We start from the raw sequence: 6000 nt of genomic DNA, 5'->3' as shown, positions 1-6000 counted from the left end.
AAGCAGGAGGTCCCGGGTTCAAATCCTGGTAAGGGCATTTATTTGTGTGTTCATTACAGATATTTGTTCCTGGGTTATGGATGTTTTCTATGTATTTAAGTATTTATCTATATCTATCCATTATGGATATATAATATCATCGTCTAGTACCCACAACACAAGCCTTGTTGGGCTAGATCGATTTGTATAAAATTTGTCTCATAATATTTATTATTATTTATAAGTAGGTACTTAGGTAAACCTCCTCCAGGCACAGATTAAATAATAGTACTAAGTACAGAAGACTCACTCTCTAACAAAGCGCGTCTGTTACTATTACTATCAGCACAGATGGCGATCGACAGCGCCACGCGCGGCTTATGGCAAACCCCTAAATTGGGGACGAACGGATGTACTTTTAGCTACCTTTTTTTTTTTTTTATTATGCATGGGTTTACTCATGGCCACAGACTAGCCGAGGCGTAGACGTGGCCTACGATGGAGCGAGCTCGCCCAGAAGGTGCCTGTTCACTCTTGATTTGAAGGTTGCCGGGTTATAAGAGCACGGAAATATAGACGCCGGCAAGGAATTCCACTCCTTGGCAGTGCGCATAAGGAAAGTAGAAGCAAAGCGCTTCGTGCGAATTGGCGGAATATCTACCAAGTAAGGATGGAAACCGGCCGTGCGTCTAAAAGTCCGATGGTAAAATGGGGACGGTGGAATGAGCTCGTGTAGCTCTTGGGCACACTCCCCGAAGTGCAACCTGTAGAATACCGACAGGCTGGCGACTTTCCGCCTGTACACCTGTACGCCTGTTTACCTGTAGCAAAGCGACGAAATCGCGGAGTGCTACGCCTGCTTCAGGTTACTCCATGGCACTTTTGTACTGTTGTATAAAATAAAAATCTATATTCGTTTCCAATATTTTTATTTTAAATTAGTGGCAGTGAAGTTCTCTCGAATACGTCGATTTAATTCAAACAAAAACCGGTACTGCCTCGGTCGTGGTATCCGGTACAAAAATAGGTGGGGCAGCGCGCCTCCGCCTGCCCGGTAACACAAACGCCAGGAAACCGGTACTGCCCAGCGGAAACCGGTACTGCTCAGCGAAAACCGGTACTGCTGACTAACGAAAACTGGCATTGATTAATGAGCTTTCGCGTAATGTTAATCAGCGAAACCGGTACTCCCTAGCCGAAACCGGTACTGCTGAACAGGGAAAACCGATATTGCCCAGCTAAACCGGTACTAGTACCGGCACCAATATCTGGATCTGGTCACAAGGCGCTTGGAACTGGCCATCACTATTTTGTACTATGATACATAAATGACAACAAAATGTCTTTCAAAGGCGACATGACAAACGTTTTTCATCTATTAGTTTAAGGGGATCTGTAGAGTTTTCTTTATATTACATCGATGGCAAATAAAACAAGCATACGGCCCGTCTGATGGTAAGCGGACCATAGCCTATGGACTCCTGCAACTCTAGGGATGTTCCATGCGCACTTAACTGTTTTATTTAATTTTTATTATTAATTGTATTACTGGGAAAGAAAAATTAAATACTGGACCACTGGTGTACTTTCAAACTTTCATGATTTTCAAGTATCCAATTAGACATTTTAAAATAAAATAAACGTCTTGTCTGCAATTTTTTGAGCAGCCACAAGGCATTTTGTTATTTATATATCATAGTTGTCATCGCTCTCCGCGTGCTTCCCATAAAAAACTTACATTAATGTTAATTACATCAATAATCCCAAATGTTCACACCCTCCAAAACAGATCATACAAAGGGCAACATTAAAATTTAAAATGGAACAATTTCTTTGGAGCGTAATTTTCGAAAGATAACGCCCTGAAACATGAGATATCACTGTTAAATATCATTCAACAAAGCACGCAATACTGACAACGGGATCGGATACCGGTATTTTTTGTATGGGAATGAAACCGGTATTTTTCCTTTCTTTGTTAATTATTTCATTTCTAATTGGCCAATCTAATAATACAAAATACACAACTGAGTATAAAATAATTCGGAATAGGTATATGGTTATTTCGAAGTTTTTGCAAAATACCGGTTCCGATCCCTGTTGACAACCTTATTTGAGCCGATCCATATTTGTTGTCTTTTATTTTTATTTTATACGGATATTTGGCTGGTTTTAAGAGCTCTTCATTCTGAGCAGAATAAATACGAAATCACAACTTGTTAAAAATGAATATAAATTTTTCCGTTGTGTTACGAACATACCATATATGTTTTCGTAACTTAGATAAAGATTTTAATAATGTTATAATTTGTCTTAAGTATATTGTATAGAATAAGGAACTGCACCTATCCACCAAATTAAAACCAAAAATATTAATTTGCTAATCCGCGAAAAGATAACGTGCTAGTCAATCAGTGCTAGCCCGCACTAACACGACTAACTGATAACTAGCACGTTATCTTTTCGCGGATTAGCAAAGTAATATTTTTGGTTTTAATTAATATGGATTTCCGCAAAGTAGGTAACGCCTGATTCTATTCACTATCCACCAAATGTTATCAAAATCTGACGAAAAAGAAAAGTCAACAACAAATTAAACAGCGACTGTTTTGTAAAGCCACAAGGGAGTTTTTGCGCGCTTCGTTGTCAAGATATTAATACAGGATTGTACTCATTTGATTAGGTTGTAGGAGTTATCTCTCGATTTTTAAAGTAATTGGCACTCAAACATACACCTTTTGCTGTGTGTTTTGGCAAACAAGGCGATATTCATAATCATAAGAGATATTTATTGTTAAATTCGTTGCTAATCTTAACTTGTAGCGCTATGCCGTAGCCTCTAGAATAGTTTTCTTGTATTTACCTAGTTAGCGAAAATGTTTCGTGGCGTAACGACAAATGTGCAGCTATACAATGCGAATGGGTTAATAAGCTACGAGCCTAGCGCTACGTACGTCGTAGCCCGTAGCCTGTTAGTCTACAGCTCGAGTGGTAAGCGTCCAGCGGAGCGGGCAGCGTAGCGACAAACGGCAAAATGCCTCGGGCAGCATGTACTGAGGAAACCCGCATATTTGTGGTACATTTACGCTTGCGTTCGTTTTACGTGAATGTCGTAAGGCCCGCCCCATCCAATCAAAGAGTCTTACACGCTACGGGCTACAGGCCCGCCCCATCCAATCAAAGAGTCTTACACGCTACGGGCTACAGCTGCTACTGTTTGCCAAACACACATCAAACTCACAAATGTATTATAAAAATGGATTTGGCACGTAGGTTTGACAAAGGTAGGTTCCCCTACTTAAGTGCTAGACGGCCTATTGGTTATATGGTCATTATGTACTAGTAACATTCAATATATTACGTATGTGTTATTCGTAGGGGTTTGGCAACAATCTTGCAGACAAACCAACATTTGATTTTGTTGAGATCTTTATATGATTTCCATGTTAACAACCCTTAAGCTTTGGTTTCCTAGGATAGCGGTGCAGTCATGTAGCGGCCGTATCCATACAAAATACTACTCCATATTAAGCCGTATTATTTTGTATGGAGACGGCCGCTATATGACGGAACCGCTATCCTAGGAAAACATAGCTTTAAGTAAAAAATATATTTGCTTGAAATGATGTTGGCATGTGATGTTTACAATGCTAAATCACTAAATCCTTAAAAGTATTTAAATAATATTAACTAGTAAGTACTTTATGTGTGATCAACAATTAAATGTTACTTTGTCTACAACCGAACAGAATTCTTTACCATATCCGATCCGCCTAATACGATGTAAAAACAGAAAGTCTCTTATGAAATGTATTACATTAGCTATTACTTCTAAACGTTATGTATATTAATAACGTGTTACTTATGTATGCGTTATGTTACGGCTCCCAATTTACAAGGTTTTGCCGGAGGGCAGTGCTATTGCTATGTATACATAGGTATATGAACTGAGGGTCACAAAAACGCTCCGAGTAAAGTTTGTCGTTTACACTGAACGCCATACACCTATGAAAAATGTACGACGATTGAAGCTATTAATAGAGAATGAGCGTCGGCCGCAAAACAACTTTGTAACCATTATAATGGAAGTCTTACATTTGTTTTTTACGCTTGACGCTAACACTTGTACTCGAAACTTTTGCTTTTCCTTTGGGTAACGCTATACACATCGCGCACGGCCCCCAACGACAACCGAGTGTCATGTCATGTCATTAAAGAAAACCACTAGACTTGCTAGCACGATCGCTTTTATGTCCACTAAAAGTTTTCGTCCCTAACTAGAATAGTTAATACGAGAGGGACAAACGCTTTATCTCGGACTTTAACCTGATCGCACTATCAGTGCAGGCGCATTGCAATCTCACAGACAAAAGTTAATCAAACTCCGCAATCAAAACTAACGAATGTCATCTATAAGTATTCTCACAATAATGATAATCAATCAACCACATGCCATTTAATTTCTCAGTCGCTCTCGCCGTAAATGAGAAACGCGAGAATCAAACCATTTACAATTCATAATTATTACTCCTATACACATAAAAATATTTATAATATAACGAAATGTTTTAACTAGATTAAAAATGTGCGTAACGGACCGTAACACCATAGACTTATTAGCTGTACAAACTAATTGCATAATGGGCTCTATAGACGTATCGATTCAATCATCAACTTGTAAACCGACAAATTAGTGCGTCTGTAGATGAGGTTGTTAGTAAACCCCCTTCTACAGAACAAAAAATTAAGGCCAGCCTCAGACGCGATGGAATTCTGGGTGGAAATTTGTCAGCTCTATCTCACGCAGTATTTCTCTTCTTATATCTGACAGATGTGCATCACCATAGACATTTCGCCCTGAATTACGTCGCATCTGTGGTAAGCTTGAATTACATGTCTACGACTAGAACCTCTTAAACATTCAAATCGAAATAGGAATAACGCATGATCGTAAACTTCACCGCACCTACTCTAACGGTGGCCGAGACGCATCTCGCTTCCGACATGGTTACGATGCGAGTAACTCGCAAACAAGTTGCTTACCACACAGTCACGAGCGAGAAACGCCGTTTGAGAGCGTCAGAAGTTAAAACTGTCATTTACTTACTACAGATGACGCTGGCGAAAACGTTCCTTTGACAGATTAATACAGTGGTATCTAAGAAACCATCAGACAACTGGGTTAGTCTGTGGTACATCATTTCCCATTGGCCATTACGCCCATTACCAAAAATCGGGCACTCTAAAATTGTAACACTTGCCTTTACACGCGCTAGTTGTTGTCTGATAAGTCAATAAAACATGTTATCAACGGCGTCATCTGCGTTAAGCCCTTACTTTCTAGTTTTTAACTTCGTTGAAAGCGACTCTCCGGCGCACACTTACATTATACTGAGCATTCATGCCACGATAATAAAAGCTATCGAAAGGAAGGAGGTGAGAGGTAGAGCAGTAAGTAAAGCAGCAAACGTTTCTGCATGGAATGTATACTCTAAATATAATACAAAATAAATTTATCTGGCTTCTGAAAATAGTAATGACCTTGTCCCAGCAGGGAGGTTACATTATGTACCATCGTCGTATTAAGTGACATATCGTGAACCTTATTTCAAAGAGGTAAAGTCCAACGGTGGACAATTAGTGTCTTGTTGTTGGTACTGGACTTTAACATGGGGCAAGAAAAGACCCTGGCTGCAAATATATGCTTATGCCATTTAAATGCTTCTCAACAACTGAATTTATTAGTTTGAGCAAAATAATGACGTCATCCGCCGACGGCATTTTATTTGACTGCGATTAGACTGGGAGCAGTAGATATTTGGGAGAAATTATAATTTATATTCTTCCTTTTCTATCTTACTTCCGAAAGAGTAATACTTACTTTGAAATAATTTAAGACAATCACAATATCAAACCTTAAATAAAACTCAAGAGTTCCTATAAATCCATCCAAAATATTATGAAAATGAAAGTACCGCGTACTATTCTACAATACTCTAACACGTTAGACATAGGTAATGT

This window comes from Cydia fagiglandana, chromosome 6 (genome assembly GCF_963556715.1).
Source record: "Cydia fagiglandana chromosome 6, ilCydFagi1.1, whole genome shotgun sequence".
NCBI lineage: Eukaryota > Metazoa > Arthropoda > Insecta > Lepidoptera > Tortricidae > Cydia > Cydia fagiglandana.
Note: the sequence above shows the minus strand (reverse complement) of the source record.